The sequence below is a fragment of the Oculina patagonica genome, chromosome 13 (genome assembly GCF_052425735.1).
Source record: "Oculina patagonica isolate OP01 chromosome 13, crgOcupat, whole genome shotgun sequence".
In the NCBI taxonomy this organism is placed as follows: Eukaryota; Metazoa; Cnidaria; class Anthozoa; order Scleractinia; family Oculinidae; genus Oculina; species Oculina patagonica.
Window position 1 is genome coordinate 3,582,803 of NC_135770.1, and position 23,717 is coordinate 3,606,519.

Consider the following 23,717-nt stretch of genomic DNA (forward strand, 5'->3'; position numbering starts at 1 on the left):
ACTTGATGTATGATGTATCAAACCTTTGATGTATTTTTATCTGACTGTTTTATCTATATATCCTTGTGCGTTTTTTTTTATATATATTCCTTATCACTTGATCGATTTATTTAAACTAATTATACAGTATGTGGTAAGGGGAGGGGGGGGGGGTGGTGTTAATTTTTTTCTTTTTAATCATCCTATTTTTAATGGGTGGGACAAATTTTATACACTTTTAATATCATATACTTTAGTGTATTTTAATTTTAAGTCCTACGTTTTATGTATGAGCCTCTGGCTCGGACATTGAGGGAGACCTCGTTCCACGTATGGACATTAAAATTATATTGTATTGTATTGTAATTGTATTGTATTAAGAACATTTTTAGTTTATTGATCCAGGGGCGGATACAGGGGGGGGGGGGGGGGGGGGGGGGCCCCCCCCCCCTTTAAAAAAAAAAAAAAAAAAAAAAAAAAAAAAAAAAAAAAAAAAAAATTTTTTTTTTTTTTTTTTCTTTTTTTTTGGTGGGGGTATCCCAAATCCCCCCCACCCCCCCCCTTTAAATGATCGTTGTCTTAAATGAGGTTTGTTTTATATCATAGACTAGATGGCATTGTACCTGAAGTCTTTTAAAGAAAAGACCAGTTCTGGAGCTGAAACTTTGTGCAAGATATATAAATACTTCTGTTTTCACATAAGTAAAATCTTTGCGAGACATGCTCATTCTAATACTTACGACAATTAAAAAAAAAGAAATCTTGAAAAGTCAGAATTTGAGGCAAAATTGCAAGGTATCAATTTATTGTATCTACCGTATTTATTCGATTAAGCGCCCAACCTCGAATAAGCGCCAACCTCGAATAAGCGCCCACCCCCGCCCCACAAAAATAAGAGAAGTGCGCAAGAGGAGTAATGATTATTGATGTTGACTAAGTACTACTAAGAGACTTCCCCAAAGACCGAGTTTTCTTAGTATTTTACAGAAACTTTCAATGAACAGTTAAAATTTTGCTTTGGTACATCTTCAAGTTTTGTTATTATTTATTGTTTTGTTACGAAATAAACTTACTACTTGCTGAAAATGGTGAAAATTTAATAAGCGCCCAGCCTCGAATAAGCGCCCACCCTGGAGGTCCAAAAATTTAATAAGCGCCCAGGGCGATCGAATAAATACGGTAAGTGTTATTCTTGCCCTCTAACGGTTTGTTTAGAAACTTATCTTTGATATTACATTATAATACACTCTAAACTTTGAATTTCCTTTTAACAAGGGCTTTAATCATTTCGTGAATCGTGATATCGAAAAAACGAGTGCCAAGAGTTGCTTATTATCCAGAAGTCAAGAGCGAGCCCTCAGTTTGTACTACCCAGCGTCCTACACCTCCTCCTCCACCTAAAGACAAAATAATAACAGAATATTGACGAACTAGCGATTGTGAGGCTCATTGCATAGTTACCGACGTTGTTTCAAATAAATTATTGTAACACGTGCTTAACCCTAAAAAAAAAACAGATTCTATGGAGTAAATAGCTTGCAGAACAGGCGGTTTATCTTGCGGGTCGCGCAAAGCGCGACACAGCGACCACGAAGCTTCGCGCTTCGCACTCGCCCGCAAAACCTGTCAATTACGACCCTTTTATCTACGGTTTTTAAAAACGTCGGACATTCAGTAAGTAAAAAATATATATATATATATTTTTTAAACCTTTAGCTTAACAGGGATAAAACCTACCTCCACCATTACCGTAAGCACATTTCATAGGGACACCTCCCTGCACGTGTACTTTTAGGTTTGGATCGACACCTCCATGCAGTTTCTTAGTAATGATGACAACACTTCCCCCCGCACCACTCCCCCCTGGGGCAGATCTGTAGGACTTTGTGTTGAGACATTCGCCATTCTCACCTACATTGCAAATTGAAACAAAAAGTGATACTGTCATGTTTTAAAACTCAACTTGTGCCATAATTTATTAGCTGGAATTTTAAGAAGTGAGTAGTAATCATGCATGTAACATTTTAACATTCCCATTTGGACTCGGCCTACAGGCTTGCTCAAATAAAGAAGGGCCCGTTGAAATGTTCAGCAATACTGCACGCTTAAAGGTCGGCGCACACTAGATGACTAATCACAGGGACTTGTCGTGGATAGAGCAGTTTTCAATTGAGTGTCGTAAAACAAAAACCACAGTAATTACTCTGGCCAATCACAAAGGACACAGACAATCCAGTGAACCAATCAAAACTCGAAGCAAATACATGTAGCTGGCACAAAGCGCGGGAAAACGTGCGCGAGCGAGTCACGATTGATTTTGGTTTTACTCCTGATTGGCTGAGAAAGTGGCGCGAGATTTTTAAGCCAATCACTTAGCGTAGTAATGCAAAACCAAAGCAAACGCAATTTACTTTCGACAGTCAAGTGAAAACCGCTCTAGCTATAAAGTAGATAACTTCAGTTTAAAGTGTATAGAGCCCCGCCCGATATTTGGGAGGTCACAATGTACTTAGATTTTAATTTTCTTTGTTTGACGCTGGTGACACTGGACATTACATCTTTAATTTCTCACTTCTTTACTGAGCTTAAATTTTCCATTTTTTATGTAGACATAAGTAGTTACCTTTGGATTCAATTATACCATCAAGTGTCAGCTCGTCAAGCAGAAGATATACAAGACCACCTCCATTTCCTCCCTTCCCCCCTGAGTAAGGATCATCTCCGAAGCCAGAGGCACCTCCTCCACCCCCTCCCCCACCGTAGCTCAGTCGCTTAGTAAAGTCAGTGTTGCCAAATTGCATTCCACCTAAACGGAATTGGAGAAAACAATTACAGGATGTTTTGGTTAAATTGCATAACATATCAACCATGTGGAGTTTCACCTTGCTTAGGGACGGACCATTATTTTTTTGGAGGGGGGGGGGGGATGAAAAATATTGAAAAAAATTGTTTGCAGGGCCTGGAAAGACAAAATAAATTGTTTGCAAAAACGATATGTATAACAAAAAAATAGTAAGAATTTCGAAAAAAAAAATGTTTGCAGAGGTGCATAAACTAAAAAAAAAAAGTTTGCAGAGGAAAATTTTTCATCCCCCCCCCCTCCAAGAAAATAATGGTCCGTCCCTTAGTCAAATTAAGCAACCTCTCTGATAATTCCATAACGATCATAAGTCGTACTATCTTAAAGAAAGCTTTCTGGTTTCTCGACTTGTCCTTATCTCGTCGAAGGAGCTTTCACCTTTTTGAGTTCAAACGTCTTCATGTTTTGACTAAACCCATCGGAAAATGTTGTCAGAGTTCTCACTTTGTGTTTGACTGAATATTAAAGAGTCTTTTCAAAGAATCGCATAAAATCGTATCAAAATTTGCTGAACCGTTCCGATTTTTTTCCTTGCTCCTTTCCTTTTCGTTTTTCTCTACTTTCTTATTCTCTCTATCTTTTAGTCTGTGCCCTGAAAAGTTTTGATCTGAATCAATGGAAAACCCTGGATCGAAAGGAGACCATGATCAAGTACGGGTATATTGGCCTGTTTTAGCACCAATTTCACACCAAAACTGATCACGTTTTTTTCGATTAGCTCTGTCGGAATGCAGTCAATATTCAAGATGGACAGTCCTGTGGAAAGATCTATCCAATCTCCATAAGTTGCACATTACAAAAATCTGCTGACGTGTCAATTGGTGACGTCACAAGTGGTTGAATGGCCATTCCTCCAAGTCCCGGAATAATCCGGACTTAGCATGTTAAGGGTTAGATTTGGCAAAACTATTTAAATAATTAGATAACTCCTTCCTTCCACCCCACCCCTCCTCCCCACCACCGCTGGACGGACAATCATTTTAAATTCGCTAACTAACGTATTTCTTTTTGAAAATAAGCGGCAATGTTTTTCCTCTTTTTGTGCTTACGTGTGTTTCTGTACAGTTATTGAGCCAGACGTGCAAATCCATGGTCTTCCGAGAATAATGGAATTCTTACTTTGTAACAACAGCTATTTAGCAAATCAGGGTGTTTCTATTCTGTAGGTTATTTCCTATTAAGAAACATTTATTGATTTTTATTAGTTTTACCTCCAGCTCCGCCAGCTCCATATGGCGGTCCACACGAGTCTCCTAAAAGAGTGCAACAAGAACATATTTATATTTTAAGCAAATGAAGGATCATCGCAGTAATGTACTCAACTTAAGTGAGTTCGTAATATACCCGTGCATGGATGGAGAAGATCCCAGCTCCCAGTTGGCTTGATAGCTCAGTTGGTTAGAGCGCTGCACTAGTATCGCAGAGGTCATGGGTTAGATTCCCGTTCAAGCCTGAATTTTTTTCAGGCTTGCTTTTCTCAACTGCTTAAGTTGAGTACATTACTGCGATGATCCTTCATTTGCTTAAAATGTATATCCGCAGTACAAATATATGAATTTCATATATTCATTTCATAAGAACATATTTAATATAATTACAGAAAGAACTAAATCTAAACTTAGGACAATTCTCTATCAAACATGTTACATTCTCTGATCAAACGAAAACCCCAAACGAAAAACAGTCCCATGTTGCTAGGTATTACATGTCGCAAGTGCTGTACTGATTAAGCATGAATAGATTGTGCTAGTAAATTCAGGAAAAGTTGCCTCACAATATACCCAAAAGTTGCTCTAAAGTTGCTCAAATATAAAAAATAGCACCGGGTGACACTGCCGATGAAGTGATACAGAGTTTCGCCGGATTTAGAGTTGTCGGAGAAGCAAGCAGTAGGGGAAACAGCCACAGAACCTCCGATCGAGAGGAAGCGTACGCGCCCCGCCCAGCAACTCATCTGCTGACGTTTCCAAAAGGGTGGCCGGGCGAGGGAGCGCCCCAGAAGCGAAGAGGGGGCCCACGGTCGCGACCGCAAAAACGCGCGCCGCGACGCGGTGCGAAAAGCCAGTGTCGGGCGTGGGCCGGTGGGCGGACGGGGGCGCGACGACGTCCCGCGGGAGCAACGCAAAAGAGCAGCGCGCGCGCGCACGCAAGCATTAGACTCAAAAACTGAGTTACCACCAAAATTTAGAAAAGTTGTTTGCTCTCTAGAGTCGTTTTGTTTTAGATAGAGTCTATGGCAACCTCAATGGGGTCAACGTCCGAATTATGTCCATTTTCCTGGTCTGAAATTTCATCTGATTGCGATGCTATTAGTGACTCGCACTTCAGCGAATACCAAGATGGCCGGCGGTAGGCTCTATGCTGCAGCGAATAACCGCTGGATTTCAGGGTCCGTTAGATAGATAGCCGCTGTCCGGATTTCGTTATTTATTGTCTTTTTATTGTATATCCTTAGTTTTAATAAAACCAGTTTTGATAAAACCACTTTTAATAAAATCCTTCGAAATGAAACGACCTTTTATTGTTTGGACCGGTTTTATATCAATTTGTTGCTCAAAAGTTGCCAAGGAAGGTTAAAGTTGCCCTAGGTTGCTAGTACTGACCAGTACTACAAAAAGTTGCTCAAAAGTTGCCGAGCACAATCTATTTATGCCTAGTACTGATAGATGACTAAACAAAGATTTGAAAAGAGGAACATGCCATACAAAGGCCCGGTGATAGTCCGTTATATGTTTGAAATAGAGAAATTGACAATTCTCAAAATCTACCAGAATATAGTCTTGGTAAACAAGTACTATACAAAAAAACATGGTGAAGATAATGACAGCTTTCACATCAGTCCACATTCCCACAAAATGAACGAAAGGTTACATTCGAAACAGCGAAATATTATTAAAGTAGATGTATTGGCTCGCCTAGTGACTCTGGCAGCAACATAGTGTATGGCGGCCTTTTACGGACTAAAAAACGAATGACTATACATCAATGTTATGTTGCATACATCGATGTTGTGCGAACTAAAAGATTTTTGATACAACTAAAAGATGTTCGATACAACTAAAATATATTTGATACAACTAAAAGATGTTCGTTACAAATAAAAGATAAAAGTATTTGATACAACTAAAAGATGTTTGTTACAACTAAAAGATATTCGATCCAACTAAAAAGTGACATTTTACCCAGGTTCCAAGCGATCCAACGCACATACAAAACTTCTGGTGGAGCTGCGATATGGCTGCCAGATTCACTAGATACAGAAAGAGTTTTTTGGATTTAAGCAGGCTAATAACAAGTGCAGCCACTCAATTGGATTCTTCGAAGTTCTTCATTCGTAGACTGGACGAATAGGAAAGAACTTTAAATGTTCTAACTGTAAGAATAGAAGAGTCATACGCACAGGAAACTTGCTTAATCGGGTACTTACACCAACTACTAGGTATCCTAGGCGAGCTACGACTGAAGTCACTTCGAGAGAATCGCCGAAGAATCCAAAAGGAATCTTGATCCATTCGAAGAGTCGGCTACTTAGTCAGTCTATTGTATTGGTAAAAAGGAACGGTGAAGTTTGAAGACCATCCAATAGCAGTTGGAAACATTACATGGAGAACCAGGGTAAGTAACCGACTTCTCGAACAAATCATGATCCCCTTCGTTTTTATCGGCGATTCTCTCGAAGTGACTTCATAGCTCGCCTAGGATATACATCTAGTAGTGATTAAGCTTTCTGTGCGTATGTCCAGTCTACGAATGAAGAACTTCGAAGAATCGAATTGAGTGGCTTTGGTGTTTCGTTGTTGCTGTGCACTTGTTATTAGCCTGTTAAAATAGATTGGAAAAACCTTTCTGTATCTGGCAGCCATATCGCAGCTCAGCTCCACTAAAAGCCATTTTGTATGTTGGATCGCAGGAAACCTGGGTAAAATGTCACTTCCTGTTTTCATTTCCAATTCATTTCCGCTTCCTCGTCTTTTATTTGAAACAAACATCTTTTAGTTGGATCGAATATCTTTTAGTTGTAACAAACATCTTTTAGTTGTATCAAATACTTTGTATCTTTTAGTTGTAACGAACATCTTCTAGTTGTATCAAATATCTTTTAGTCGTATCGAACATCTTTTAGTTGTATCAAACATCTTTTAGTTCTCACAACATCGATGTATGCAACATAAAAATTGATTTATGGTCAATCGTTATTTAGTCCGTAAAAGGCCGCCAATAGTGTCTGACATAAACACATAAACACTACTCGGGCTCACTGATCAATGATCGAATTATTCTAAGTCGTCTTGCTGTTGTTACCTCATTATAGAAAATTAACGATTCATGTCATTAACGCGAATTTGAAAAATCTGCGTTAATTTTATGTACCTCAATTTACGTCACTGTTAATTGAAATCACACCTAAATTTTCCGGCAAAGTTATGTTTACACGTCATCTACTTCTCCGTCAAAGCCGCAGGAATAACTAGAGGCACTGGAAAGCGCCAGGACGGGATGTTTTTCCATCCATGCATTGAATATAAGTCACTATTTCGTCTGTTCAAATATCTTTTTCTGTGCATATGGTTTATCAGAATTAAACCTCGAGTTCTGTTGTGGGACGTTGTTGTTTTGTCTTTTAAATAGCGCAGGTTGCTATAAAAATTAAAAAAAGGAGAAGCCACGAGCCAAGCGGCCCACACTGCCGGAGCTTATCCCGGTTTCCGTAGCATTAAGCGGCTAGGAATATTTCTACTCCCCCTGAATGGGATGCTAGTCCATTGCAGGGTCCCCCCCAGCATTATGTCGCCGGTACCCATTTATACACCTGGGTGGAGAGAGGCACTATGAGAGTAAAGTGTCTTGCCCAAGAACACAACACAAGTGACCCCGGCTGGGGCTCGAACTCGGACCGCTCGATCCGGAGTCCGGCGCTATAAAAAATTACCACACGAGAATTCGCGTCAATTAAATCAATGTAAGCATATATTTTCGACGATCAGCGTTAATTTTACATTTTGCGTACATTTTGTTGGCGTTGTTAAAACGCTTCGTTATATTCCTATAATAAGGTACGTTACCTCCTTCACCTCCACGACTCTCGGTCCCAGCCGTTCCGCTGTTAATCGAAGCGCAGGAACCTAGAAAAGGTTGCCCGCTCTGTCCTCCGTTTCCGCCAGCTGCCCCAGTACAGCCAGACACTCCCCCCACCCCCAGCGAAGGCACCAACCTGAAAAGAAAGATACAACGTTAACGGATCTTACTACTAGTGTTAACCACAGGTTAGAAAGTGCGGGCCTTGACGCACTTAGAAAAGGTACTGGTAGGCAGTGTTGATAACTAAATGATAAAATGGAGTAACGCGTCACGCAAGGATGCAAGTTTTTATCGTTTCCTATTGCCGCGAACCAACCAAACCGACGGTTTTGGGAATTAAGTGTTATCGAGCACGCGGTGTGAATTGAGATGTAATTTTTCTCATTCGGTAAACTCGCTATGTTGTCAGTGTTATAACGAATTTCTCGACGATAACCGTTGTTGGAATCATTTGCTTTGCCGTGGTTTATCTGTGATACAATCACAGCAAATTTTCTCAAAAGCAACAACTATAAAACAACGTCTTCCATGTGACAGAAGCCTAGATCTTATGTGACAAACTGTTGAGAGATTGACTCATTTTTCGCATTCTTATCGTTCTTGGAGAACAGATTTTTCTCTTCCGGTCTTACGACAAACTGTCGTGATTGACACATTTTTCGCATTCCGATCGTTCTTAGTGGAAGAACAAAATTTTCAACTTCCGCTTTCTGTTCGCTCTTTATTAACGTGGCGCGCACGCGTAAAACGCAATCCGCTGGTCACTGTCAAGATTAGGGTTGTGGGCCTCTCTTGGGCCCGCAAATATATGTTTCATATCACCTCCCCAGGAATGGTGACTTTTTTTCAATTTATTTAACATTTTAGGACATATATAATGAGCATATGCACAATGAAAGTTTTAATACTTCTCTATGTCAAACTCTTTTAAGAGGGAATTTCCTTTTTAAATACCTTATTATAGGAATGTAACAAAGCATTTTAACAACGCGAACAAAATGTACGCGTAATAAAATCAACGGGAATTGTCGAAAATTTATGTTAACATGCATTTAATTAACGCGAATTCTCGTGTGGTGTGTGCTTACATGGATCTACATATGCAGACATGTATGCAGTTTATTTACGTGAATTTGTTGTGCAATAATCTTGTCTAATCTTTATAGCAATCTGCGCTATTTAAAAGACAAGACAACAACGTCCAACATCAGAACCTGAGGTTTAATTCTGATAAACCATACACAACAAAGATATTTAAACAGACCAAAAAGTGAATAGTATTCAATGCATGGGTCCAAGGATGGAATACATCCCGTCCTGGGACTTTCCACTGCCTCTGTTATCCCTGAAGCTTTGACGGAGAAGTAGTTGACTTGTTAACATAACTTACCCGGAAATAAAGGTGTCTTAAAATAACAATGCTGTAAAATAGAGAGATTTTAATTAACAATGACTTAAGTTAAGGTACATTAAATTAACGCGAATGTTTGAAATTCGCGTTAATTACATGTATCGTTAATTTCCTATAATAAGGTAGGTAAAGTTTGGTTGGAAATATCTATGAGTAGTTCTATTTCACGTGAATTACCTTAAATGTAGATGTCTTTCTTGGCCACAATGCATACGAGGAAAATAAGGGACGGACCATTATTTTTTTGGAGGGGGGGGGGGGGGGATGAAAAATATTGAAAAAAATTTTTGCAGGGCCTGGAAAGACAAAATAAATTGTTTGCAAACACGATATGTATAACAAAAAATAGTAAGAATTTCGAAAAAAAATGTTTGCAGAGTTGCATAAACTAAAAAAAAAGTTTGCAGAGGAAAATTTTTCATTCCCCCCTCCAAGAAAATAATGGTCCGTCCCTAATTACTTACAACAGTTGATGCCGTTCCTCCATGTCCACCATCAGGTCCACAACCTCCCCCACCTCCCCCTCCCCCACCACCAGAAAAATGTCCACCACCTCCTCCTCCGCCTGCACCGTCATCAGGATTGTTCGTAGAGTCACCCCCTCCCCCTCCGGCGTTATATCCTCCAGGACCACCTTGGCTACCTTAAGGTGAATAATAAAAATAAAACAGAATACATGGTCCGGCGATTTTGGATTTTATTTTCTGCTTTTCAGGTATTCCGAATGGTGATTTATAATCTCTTTTCTCGTTCCTCTAATACAAACCTCGTGATTATAATCTTCATAGTATAATCTCCATGTGATAAACCAGTATAATAAACAATAAATATTGATTAAAAGCTATTGAACGAGTGAACGTAACGTAAAACGCAAATTTTAAATGGGGAAGGGGAGTATTTACATCTTAAGCGGCCTTCACACGACAAACTATTGGCCAACTCGTGTTGGCAAACTCAAGTTGGTGTGTGTGAATGACGCAACAACGGCAAACAAGTTGGCCAACTGTTGGCGACAAATAGAACTTGTCTTTCACTTTTTTATTCTTTTTTATTTTTTATTCTTTTTTATTCTCGTTCACTCACACCAACTTGAGTTTGCCAACGTGTGAAGGCCGCTTTACAACCCCAGGTTTTGGCTTACTCATGTGAAGTCCGTAGGCCAATCGCGGGCGACAAAAATGTTTGATGGATTACAATGACTTATAAACTACAAGTTCCCGGCTTTCGTGTTCAGAACAGTACTTGCTGGCACATAAGTATTCCTCTTTTTAGACGAACAGGTCGCATTTTCAAACAAAATATTACACGTTTCCTTTATACAGTTAGTTTTTTTTTCGTCTAGCGAAAGCGATGAGCGCCGCGATTCTCGGGTCTCTTTTTCTTAGAGCATGAATGAATGGCTATAAACTTTTTAGGTTAGGAATCAGGCGTTGTGTGAGGTAAATAAAACAGAACTAACCATGGCTATCCCCTGCACCACCCCCTCCTATTCCATTTGTGTTCACGGCCCATGAAGCTCCGTACATATCACCTCCTTTTCCATTGTTTCCTGTCTCAAGATATAAGAACGATTCACCGCCATAGCCACCCCCACCCCGAGAGTCGCCGCCTTGTCCACCGCGAAAACCTACCAAAAAGGGAACTCTGCATTAGTTGATCCTACAGCATACAAAATGGGTCTGTAAGTCAACATTTTACAGATTCGTTGTTTAGAGACTAGAAATTACTTTTACGGTAATTATAATAATACTGTAGACCGTAAATACTCGCATCTGATTGGCTGAAAGCAGATCAGTTTTTGTAGTAAATAATAAAGATGGTAAATTTTTTTTATTTTTTTTTATTTACTACAAAACCTTGATGAATTCGACATTGCTGATCCTAGCAGTATGCAGGACGCGTGTCACATATCAACCTAGAAAAATGGCCCAGCTCACAACGAGTCTCTCGTAGCTCAGTTGGTTAGAGCGCCCAACCGGTATCTGGGAGGCCATGGGTTCGATTCCCGTCGGGGACTCAGAATTTTTCTTTGTCCCATGCTCGTGTCATGTAGAGCATCTTATCTTTAAGATCAGTTTTTGTTGTAAATTATATATCGATAGCTGTAGCAAATTCTAGGGCAGGCTGTCTACAGTTTTATAGCTTGGTTGGTTGAATTTAAAGATTTTTGACGATGGTAGAGAGATCGAGAATGTCACCACTGATATTTTGCTGTTTTTCAATGCGAGTAATTTGCCACTCCGGCTAGGTAAATTAATATTTAACAATGTCAAGAACAGGCTGACGTTTGTAGTCTGCCCTATGGTGATGTACTAAATCAATTAATCTCCGATGTATCGGATCAACAGATTTTTGAAAAGAAATTGTTAACTGTTATTGTCAGCAATTTGCCCACTATAATGTCGGAATTATTACGTAGATGCTGCATTGTTCTGCCTTGCTTTTTTTGTTGGAAGAGGATCAGGGGTTCATGTGAAACGTCATAATTTCAAGGGTCGCTTATCCGTGAGAGGAGTCCTTTAGTCTTAGAAACATTTTTATATCTGAGTAAAAAAACAAACTGCAATAACTTTTGAAATAACTTAATAACAAAGGAGCAAGACGCCAACAAAGGAATGAACGAATATGAATGTAATAATGAATACAGTCGAAGCGGACACTCTCGTAAGCGGACAGCTTTACTTACGGCCGCCTTGTTTGAAATCCCGTTTTACGCTCCCATACAAACTCTGTATTTTTACATTCTCGTAAGCGGACATTCCCGTAAGCGGCCGCGGACACTTTCTGAGATAACGACTTAGACTTTTCCCTTGTTTTTAAGCTCCCGTAAGCGGACATCCCGAAGAAAGTCATTTTAACAACCTTTGTAACTTGTTTTTATCAATCAACTTCACATCGCCGTTCGTCACAATGATTTTACAGTAATTACAGTACCATATTTCAGTGTTTGTTTTGTCGTCATCCACGTCCGTCCGGTTATTTTAAGCTGGGCAAGCTCCCGTAAGGTGTCCGCTTACGAGAGCTTCGACTGTATGAATGAATAAATGCCGTGGTCAAGATTATTTAGTATGGATGCGTTTGTTACTTTGCGTGTACACAGCATACCTTTTCCAGTAGTTACTATCTTCGAGGTGGCATCGATATTCATTGTTTTTGCTCTAAGTGCCAGAATCCCGCCATGACCACTGGTTTGCTGTCGACATGTCAGAATGCAGTTGTTGCTCAGGGTTGCCTTGTCATAACTTGGAAATAATTGGGCAATCAGGTAATTACCACTGTACGTCGCTATTTGAGTAAACGCATCGGCCAATGTGATGTTACAGCTACACAAAAGAAAATATGGCGGCCTTTTACGGACTAAATAACGAATGACTATACATCAATGTCATGTTGCATGCATCGATGTTGTGTGAACTAAAAGATTTTTGATACAACTAAAAGATGTTTGATACAACTAAAAGATATTTGATACAACTAAAAATGTTCATTACAACTAAAAGATAAAAGTATTTGATACAACTAAAAGATGTTTGTTACAACTAAAAGATATTTGATCCAACTAAAAGATGTTTGTTTCAAATAAAAGATGAGGAAGCGGAAATGAATTTTGAAAACAGGAAGTGACATTTTACCCAGGTTCCAAGCGATCCAACGCACATACAAAATGGCTTCTGGTGGAGCTGCGAGATGGCTGCCAGATTCACTAGATACAGAAAGAGTTTTTTGGATTTAAGCAGGCTAATAACAAGTGCAGCCGCTCAATTCGATTCTTCGGAGTTCTTCATTCGTAGACTGGACGAATAGGAAAGAACTTTAAATGTTCTAACTGTAAGAATAGAAGAGTCATACGCACAGGAAGCTTGCTTAATCGGGTACTTGCACCAACTACTAGGTATCCTAGGCGAGCTACGACTGAAGTCACTTCGAGAGAATCGCCGAAGAATCCAAAAGGAATCTTGTAGTCAGTCTATTGTATTGGTAAAAAGGAACGGTGAAGTTAAAGACCATCCAATAGCAGTCGGAAACATTACATAGAGAACCAGGGTAAGTAACCGATTTCTCGAACAAATCAAGATCCCCTTCGTTTTTATCGGCGATTCTCGCAAAGTGACTTCATAGCTCGCCTGGGATATGTATCTAAGCTTCCTTCCTGTCCAGTCTACGAATGAAGAACTTCGAAGAATCGAATTGAGTGGCTTTGGTGTTTCGTTGTTGCTGTACACTTTTTATTAGCCTGTTAAAAAAAATGGAAAAAACCTTTCTGTATCTGGCAGCCATATCGCAGCTCCACCAGCAGCCATTTTGTATGTTGGATCGCAGGAAACCTGGGTAAAATGTCACTTCCTGTTTTCAAAATTCATTTCCGCTTCCTCGTCTTTTATTTGAAACAAACATCTTTTAGTTGGATCGAATATCTTTTAGTTGTAACAAACATCTTTTAGTTGTATCAAATACTTTGTATAAGATTTTAGTTGTAACGAACATCTTTTAGTTGTATCAAATATCTTTTAGTTGTATCAAACATCTTTTAGTTGTATCGAACATCTTTTAGTTGTATCAAACATCTTTTAGTTCACACAACATCGATCTATGCAACATAACATTGATGTATGGTCATTCGTTATTTAGTCCGTAAAAGGCCGCCATAAGAAAACAGAGGCATAACGTATTTAAAAAAATCTCTTAATATTATTATCATTAGTTTGCAGGATACATTCGCCGTCATTTTCAGAGTTTTTGGTTGCTATATTGAGGCGCATTTATTTTATTATTTATTTATTTATTTATTTATTTATTTAAATACCTCACAAACCGTGTTATAAAATTGTTGTTCTCCACACACCAACTGAATAAGATTACTACAGCAACGAGACTAATCAGATGAAACAAAATTGATGTTACTTACTTACCCATTAACGTCTTTCACTTTTATAATCTCGTATTTACCATAGTCAGGCAAACTTCCTCTAGTAATTATAAAAAGCAATTCATCTCCTCTTTTGATCTGATCTGAATCACAGCCGGATAACACAACGCTATGTGGGGGTGCAAATGTTGCTTCCCACGAAAACGTCGCCTTTGTACAGATGTCAAGTGTTTCACCATTGCATAACACTAAAAAAAAGAAAGCAAAAACGGTTTAAAATAGCTTATCATTGAAATTATTTGACGAACTCCAGGTAAATATAAAAAGGGGGAACTACATTTTCACATATTATGCTTTATACCATGCCATAGAAAATACAGCCAATCAGAATACAGGAAAGCCGTTGTATATTCGACGGTATTCAACCCAACCTTCCCATCGTGTGCTGCGATCTTATTCTCGATGAAATTTAGTAAGCGTATTTTCAATGGCATGGTATAAAATAGTTACACAACACTTTCTCGTGGTATACATACACCTTATTCAATGGTTTAACATATAATACGCGCGAATATATTGCGAGTTGCGAAGTATTTTTCCGAGCCCCGTAGGGGCGAGGAAAAATACGAGCAATGAGCAAAATGTCCGCTCGTATTATATGTTAAACCATCGAATAAGGGATTTATTATTCCACTAATTTTTCCACTTTGTTTGGGCCAGTATTCCGTAAGTTTGTCCGCCCGTATTTTTGCCCTGTTCTACTGTGTAATAACGGGGCATATTTTGCGCGTTCTTTTGCCCTAATATGGTAAAATGGCGCAATAGTGGAATTATAATATGGAGTATCCCACGAGTCACTTGTATTTTCTCGGTATACACACTCGCCTTTTAGTATACCACTCGAAGCGTTGCATAACTAGTATATATCTTTCTGTAACGCTTTATTTTGCTCTATTTTCATTTGATATGTAACAGATCTGCTGTGATCCTGTGTGAATTGTGGCTGAATGCACTTCGCTAATAACATTCTTTATTGCTTTACTAGTTTTGTATAATATACCCATGTTGTAAATAGGCTAGGGACTGGAGCTGGTTTTGACCTGCGTAGTCCGAGTCTCGGGATTGACACTTAGAAACGCGTGCAAGAACGGAACCTACAGGAGAACGGTAAAGAAGTCAAGTCTCGTGCGGAGATTTATCTATATCTGTAGTGCGGAACGGAATACGGAACTACATTTAGAACAACAGGGTAATATCTCGGGTCAGAATAAAGTGTATGGATCGATACAACACCATCTTTACTACAGTACTCACAATTTTCGCAATTTTTTCCATTAAGATTCCCAAATGGACATATGCATTGATAATCCTCCCTGTCATAAATCGGCTGACATGTACCGCCATTTCTACATGGATTGGACATGCACGGTGTCTAGGAAAGAAAACAAAAAGAAATTAGGGCATTGGCAACAAAAATAACATAAAATAAAATAACATCTCATTCAGGGGGAGAAGAAATATTCGTAGCCGCTTAATGCTACAGAATCCCGGGGGGGGGGGGGTACTCCATATAACGGCCTATACGGGGAGGCTCCGCCCGAAAGGGGTACCTTTTTCAGGCTTCAGGTATATAAAAGGGTAGCGATTTCACAAGTTTAGGTATATGAAAGGGTATGAAAATCCGTCATTTAGGTTTTTTAAAAGGCCTGTAATTAAAATATTTCGAACAGACGCACTTTATGGCTGTATTATTTTAATTTATTAAGCGCTACATAAAAATGAGAAAAAAAACGTCCTGTTCTAAGGCTATGTCACGTCTTTTAGGTATATGAAAGGGGTACCTTTTTTCAGTAAAAGGTATACGAAAGGGGTACAATTTCTGTCAAAATGGTATATAAAAGGGTAAGGGGTAAGAGCTTGGGGCGGAGCCTCCCCGTATAAAACTTTTTTGAGTGCCCCCCCCGGGTACAGAAACCGGGATAAGCTCCGGCAGTATGGGTCGCATGGCTCGAAGCTTCCCTTTTTTTCTGCACTTCATAATGATAGAAAATGTCCCAGACGTGCTATCTCTGCTGTCCCTTCATTCAGCAATGTATACGAATGCCAATTTATGTAAATTGAAACGTCCGTGACATTTTTAAGCAAACGAAACGTTGTCTAAACTAATTGGTTTTAATCGTTCTATATACATAACACAGATTACTTAACGCCTTTGTAGGGGTAGTGTTTTCCCTCAGCGGAGCTGATCCATCAGTATGACAGTTGCTTTTTATAAGAACCGTTAATTACAGCTAGTGCTTACTCTAAATTGGTCACAACAGGTGCCTTTTTATTAAAGGGACTATGTCACGGATTTTAACTGATTTTTGAACCGCAAAAATTTATTGTTCTGTCACAGGAAACCTAAAAAACTAATTCATTTTCATTAAAAATTGCTTTATTAGAGCACTAAAACTGTTAACGAGCATCTTTGGTGGCGGATGGCTCGGATGGAAACGGATTAGAATTTGAAAGCGTTAGGCAAACGTTTTCAAATTGTTTCCGCGCGACTTCGAAATATCGATATTTAAAGCCGTAGCTTGTTTTTTATCCGCAAATTAAGGTTGTATATTCCTTTACATGTTCAAAGATAAGGTTTAGTTAGGGTTAAGTTGCCTACCACTAATTTCAGGACAGTTTAGACCAAAAATCTGCAAAATCCCAGTGACATATATAGTCCCTTTAACATCGATTAATGCAAATTTCCAAACAATAATTGTCAATCAAAAAAGTAGTTGGAAAATTTAATCTGAAATTATTCTTTCTCTTTTCTAACATTCGCTCCATTCCTTATCAAATCTGTCGTGGTATATCTACGAGTTCATCAAGAACAGGCGGTGAATAAGGCTATGGTGTGAGTTACTTCGAGTCTAACTGTTTATGTTAAAGTTAATAATTTAATCAGTGGGAGGCAGTATGCCATAAATACTTTCAGCACTGAGAACTAAAAGATGGGCAACACAAATTGAGGGTAAAGTTTGAACGAAATACGATGTTCTGGATATCATATTGAAAACACTTTAACTGTGTCGTAGGTTGTTGAATAAATATACATTTTGAAGAAAGTAATTTACTTCGTCTTTTCTTGATAAATAAATGATAACAAGTTTGAATAGGATAATTACAAGTGGTGTTAATTTTTTAACATAAACTAAGCCAATTAACCCACGCACTACGAAAGGAAAAAATAATATAAAAAGGGAATATTTTTATTTACATTGACATATTTTTAGCTAAGTTTGATTTTATATAATGTTTAAGGCAACGATATAAATGGAATCTCTTCCGAGCATACACGATGTTAAATTGACGATAGTGGAAGATCTAGAGTTTTGTTAAGACGGTCCACTAGGAAGTGGTATTTTTTTAGTTGGCAAAAATTTTTTTATTTTTTTTTTTTTCCCCCTTAATAAAAGGTAAATTTAAAATTTAGGAAAAGTTTAAAAATTTAATTATAAAAAAAAAAAAAAAAATATGTTTTTGGAAAAAAAAAAAAAAAAATAAATTAACTCTTAATTACTTGATTTTTCCAGTATCATTTTTATATTTTTATGGGAAAAAAGCTGATAGAATAAACACCGGGACTGTCACAATTATTACGATTTACCTTCCCCTCTCCGACGGACACAATAAATTAATACTGTTACGGTAGCGAAGAATTACATATGTGTTAAAAAAACGTTTAAAACGTATGGATCGAGAAATCATTGTCGGACTTCTAAGGATTTGTTTTTACTTACCTTAATGTTATAATGGTGAAAATCCTGGCTGATAACAAACTTGTCTGGCTGGCTAAACCTGTCTGTATTTATCAACTCACAAGTATGTTTTCCTTCTTCAGCTTGATCACCGAAGTTAACCGAGAAACATTCATGATTATTGATGCATTCGAAAGTGCATTCACCCAGACTTGAAACTTGCAATGATACTAGCACTGAAGCGGTTAGTCTTGTAAATGGATTGCCCGCAAAATTAGCAAAACTTCCTCGAGAGTTACTCCTTTTAAAGCTTTGGCAGTTTACTACTATTGGTAGGTAGAAAGTGATAATACTGACTAGAATGTAAAATGTCCCCATCCAGGAAGAAATTTCCATGCTTAAATGGCTAACGGCCTTTAAGCTGTTACAAAGATAACTAACGTTTGCTAACAACAATGATATATGACTCGGACATATGCTTTAGTATTTGTTTCTGACAACACAGGATCCTTTAACCTAAATAATTAATAAACCTGACGTACAACACATTTATCTTTTGAAGACAAGTTTTTCTTTTTACAAAAGCATAATTATGTTTTTGGTATGATAGGAGGTTATTAAAGAAAACAATATGAATAAATAACTTCGTTGCTTACACTCTATTCAACTATTGTCCTCTTAATCGCCGGTCCAGCAAGTTAATTAACCTAAAAAATCATATCTCTGGTATAGATGATTCAAACGGTGAAATATTTTATTTTGATTGCTGAGTTAATATTTTATTAAAGTTTTTTGATTCACTTTTGGCGTCGAGAAATTTTTTTCCTGCACTAAAAATAATTGAGTTTGGCACGCACCGCCGAGTCGCTTTCGAAAGTTTATTCATTTTTTGCCGCGGCCTCCGGCATGTTAATTTAAAAAAGAAAAACATATCTCCGGCTCTATTTGGTACAGATAGTCTATTCAATCGATAAAATATTCTCGCTTCAATGGTAGTTTTTATCAAAGTTTCTATAATGCACAGTCTGCGATGATTTTTTTCTTCTTTGTGCAATGAAAAGTTTTCCGTCAGATTTGCGCCCGCCGCGGCAAGTCACTTTTGAAAAATCAATTGTTGTCTTAATGAATGAATGATATTGGTTCTTGTATAGCGCATTTACAGAGCTCAATGCGCTTCACAATTAGAGTTACGGGACGTGATCATGATCAAACATCAGCATATCAGGCGCCTTTGGCAGCCGCTATCCGTCCATGTATATGATCGCGTCCCACCACCCAACCAATGGATGCATGTGAATAGGCCAGACCACGTACAACGCCAGAAACTCCGAGCCCTACTCTTTGCGATAAAGTGTGTGGGTTCTTTAACGTCCCCTGCTGACCATAACACTAAAGATGCAGGAGACGGCGCCTACGGTTTATCGTCCTTAACCAAGAAGACTAGAATATCTAACCATTTGCAGATGTAATTGCAAAGGCATCACGTTTTCCTCAAATACTTTACGACCCTGAGTGTTGGTCCGGTCTGGGACTCAGACATGATAAAATATTAAAAACCAATGCAACGAATCATATGGACAACTTTTAGATATCTATACGAGGCAACGATATCTATATCTATTATTTTAGACGATATGACAAAAATCTGTATTGTGGAAATTGAGTTATATCAAGAGAAAATATTTCTATTGGTTATATTTAAAAAAGCTGATTTCAAATAAGAAAAATATTACACTGTTTAATTTTCTCTTAAACTTTTGTAATAGAAAAGAAATGCTGACTAGGGCTTGTATGCAAAACATCAAGATACTTCGCCGAGCCAACTTTGAAGAAAAGGCCGCAGAAGTGTAACAGCTCTCGTAAGCTTGTAATGCTACTGGTTCTCTACTGTAACAGCTGCTATTGTGTTTGGGGCTAGGGAAATTGTTTTTTGAACATTTTATTTCGCGTCCGCACGATTTTACGGCGTGCACCTGTGGATGACGACTGCAAGTCCCGGGGGGGGGGGACCAAAAAAATTTTATACGGGGAGGCTCCGCCCCGAGTTCTAACCCCTTACCCTTTTATATACCATTTTGACAGAAATTGTACCCCTTTCGTATACCTTTAACTGCGATTTTAATAAAAGGCCCTTTAAAAACCTAAATGACAGATTTCCATACCCTTTCATATACCTAAACTCGTGAAATCCCTACCCTTTTTTATACCTGAAGCCTGAAAAAGGTACCCCTTTCGGGCGGAGCCTCCCCGTATAAGCCATTATAGGGAGTACCCCCCCCCCCCACCGGGTGCAAGTCTCCCGCGCGTCCAGCTGAAAACCCATTCGAGCGTCCTTAAACAATAACAAGTTTGTGTTCTTTTGTAGTATGAATTAAACATGCGCATATCCTTGCATTGACTCCAGGACACGCTAACCGTTCTGTGTTAGCGCCGGTGCCGTGAGCGTGCTATCACCTTTAGCATCAAAGTCCTGTAGAGGATCACATTTAATAATCATGAAAAACAAATAGGAAACACGGGTAACAATTTAAGTTATGGGCACCAGAAAATCGAAAGTAAGTTTAATTGTTTTCTCTACGGTTACTGTGGTAGAGACTAATGGCTTTCAATGTTCTTATTCGCCGACAATTTGGCCTTTGAGTCACTCAAAGGCCACGGTTGTTGTAGAATCATAGAAACTCTCCACGATCGATCTCTGCATTGTAACTATATCCCTGCCATCGATCATTTTTGTTTTACTGAATGTGTCATAATCCTAAAACGTTAAGGTTAATTTTAGTGGGTGTTTATATTATCTAAATTTTCGCGACATGTTAATTTCGCGATTCAAAAAAAATCGCAAAATTAAAGTGACGCGTGTCGCGAACATAACATGACGCGAAAATTAAGTGACTCACATTTTGGACATTTTGTCAATGATCAAGAAAGAAGCACAAATGATTTTTATTATATTTTTATCGTAAAAAAATAATATGTCGTTATTTCGAATGGCAGTTGTCACCGGGGCCACCATAATTGTGCCTTATACTCAAAAACGCGAAATTAAAGTGATTTAAATTACAAAATTTTCGCATTCTTAGCGTGCTAAGATGAAAATTTTGTGTTTCTATGGATGGACTTACCTTTAAGGAAATCAGAACCACTGCACAAGCTGAATCAAACTAATCAACTCACTGGCTTGTAAGTAAGAGTGACTTTATGCAATTAGGCAAATATGCTTTTTAAAAAGCTCTTTTTTAATTAAGGTTGCCAAATAACAATGGTCGTACTAATCCTGGAAGTCAAATAATTCGCACTGTTTGGAAAAAGCTCCTCTCTTCGACTTCTTTGCAATTGTTAAAAACAATGGCCGTATTTCCCTGGGACTATAGGTTTTCTTTCTTTCTTTTACTAAAGCAAAAAAGTATTCACCAAGTATTCGTCTGCAATTATAACGTACCGTAATGATTCGATTTAGCGCCCGGGGCGCTTTTTTACTTTTGGCCCCGCCGGGGGGGGGTTCGAGGGGGGGGTTGGGGGGGGGGTTTTTTTTTTTTTTGAAACACAACCAAATGTAACAAAAAAAAAAAAAAAAAATAAAAAAAAAAAATAAATTAAAAAATTAATTTAAAATATTATTATAATAAAAAAAAAAAAAAAATATGGAGGAAAAAAAAAAGGGAAAAGGGGTATGTGTAATTATACGTCTCGATAAATACAACACACAAAACAGACGAAATTGTTGCCCTTTTTCGCTGTTCTGGTGGCTAGTTTGGGAGGGGCCCGGCCGGAGGCCTGCTTCCCCGGGATATTTTGAAATTTAAGTTCTCGGAAATGCGATTTCCAGCGTTTTGAGGGATGATTGTGGACGGTTTAATACCTCAATAAAACCATCTATTTTTAAAGCTATTTTATTAAACAAGGACTACGTTCAAGTATTTACAATAATCAACTGACACCTACAAAATGAAACTAAAATCACTGTAATATATTTGTCTTTGCTATTTAATGTGTTCTAAAATGTCTCGCTTAAGATTCCTCAAAAATGGGATTAACGACTAACATTCTACGAGGTTGTTGTTCGGCTAATTTCGGAACTATAGCATCGTAATCGACAGGCTTTTCATTATGAATATAATACTCATAAAAGTCAGGCCAAGGAGTCTCTCGGTTGTCATTGTGGTCCGAAGGTAACGTTTGACTAGTTTTAAATTGCTGTTTGAGCGGAATTATACATGCAATTCGCAACAACAGGTGGATGTTCGGAAAGATTACTGGATCACGAGCATGTACATAGACAGAATGCATGTGTAATCAATAAAGTTGTCATTTGTTAACCTAAGGGAACATTTGAACAAAAACAAATTGAGTTTCTTCGAAGCTCTAAAGCAGGTTGAAGCGCGTCTGGTTTGTCCGTCTCTGATTGCCATTTTCTCATCCAACGATCTTATTCAATGTCGAGAGTCTGTGGGCTTGGGATATCTGACATACACATGTCAGAGACTACAGCAATGTCTACATTTGTGCCCGCATCAATGGAAGGAAGCGCTTATATAAAACAAATTTTAGACTGGCATTTTGTTTCGTTCACTTATGTTTTTTCGTCAGAAACCGCTCGTGTTAGAACGTTTTTTCTTTCAGTTTAGGGGGTTCGACCGAACCACCCAAACCACCCCTGGATCCGCCCCAGATTTAATAAATGACAACCATTTTTGCATAGGGTCTTTACATTCTTTTGAAACGTCATGACTGCATACATGAAGACCGGAAGTCCTAGAATCTAGGACTGAAAATTCTGTGTCCCCAGAGCCCTTCGTTTTCTCGTGCCAAGGATCAGCCGGCTAAGAGAAACGAAAGGGCTATGGGGACGAGAATGAGCGAAAGCTTTCGGAAAATTTAAGACTTTGAATGGAGAAGTTTGGAGTAGCCTTTGGCGGGAATTGCGCGCGCGCGTGGCGTTTGACCGCTGTGTGGCAATTGGGTCACACACGCAAAGCGCGCGAGACGGCGGGTGAGGCAAACACTAGCATGCGAACAGGCTCCCAAGTGGAGCTGGGCCCGGTCGGCTCGTGTATTTTTTTTTCTTCGCTCTGCCCGACTCGGGAGCCTGTTCGCTAACCTGCGATCAGGCGTTTTTTCCCTTGCAAAGATAGGGAGGGAGGGCATGATCTCAGGTTACCTGTTCGCAGGCTAAGCGAGCACGTTCTCTTGTTTCAACATGTCGCGTCGCTCTTCGACTCGTTCTCGCGGCTTCAACGTTCGCGCGTGTGACCCACGCGGGCCGGCTACAGCAAGTGTGCAGGGCACCAAACAGGAGCCCATAGCCCGGGAATGCGGCAAATAATTTACGAGCGGTACCTGCTACTAACATTATAACAAAGCCTAATCGATACCTTGAAGTAATTAAGTTTTAAAATAAATTATATGTTTTTTTTTTTTTTTTAAAAAAAAATGCAATAATATAAAATATATAATAATCCGTCTGTATAAATGTCCGACACGTGAAGTATTTTCCCGTGAATCCACTTTTTAAAAGTGGATTTCAATGGATTTCACGGGAATTTACTTCACGAGAATTCCAGGCTTTTCTTTTAAGCTTGTCCAGAAGCTTGAACTCATTTCTGCTTTGCAGGAAAGAAAGAAATACCTGACTGCTCCCCTACCTAAACCATCTAATGAATTTGTTAGAACTTTGAAAAATTTCTATAGTCTTCTTTATAAGAATTGAAAAACACGCAAGAAAACGAAAGTAGTGTAAAACGTGACCTACAGCTGGGCCAATGTTCCGGTCACGTTTTCACGACA

General features: G+C 38.7%; 1 pseudogene across 1 annotated transcript; it reads right to left on the reverse strand.

Moving 5' to 3' along the window:
* Nucleotides 1–687: 687 nt before the first annotated feature.
* Nucleotides 688–18,471, reverse strand: LOC144635903 (uncharacterized; annotated as a pseudogene). The gene is made up of 11 exons (XR_013567436.1): nucleotides 17,976–18,471; nucleotides 15,511–15,628; nucleotides 14,240–14,444; nucleotides 12,435–12,652; nucleotides 10,789–10,956; nucleotides 9,794–9,972; nucleotides 7,903–8,051; nucleotides 4,051–4,092; nucleotides 2,603–2,785; nucleotides 1,717–1,890; nucleotides 688–1,376 (listed from the first exon to the last, which is right to left on the reverse strand). The product of XR_013567436.1 is annotated as an uncharacterized LOC144635903 (transcript).
* Between the last annotated feature and the right edge of the window lie 5,246 nt (nucleotides 18,472–23,717).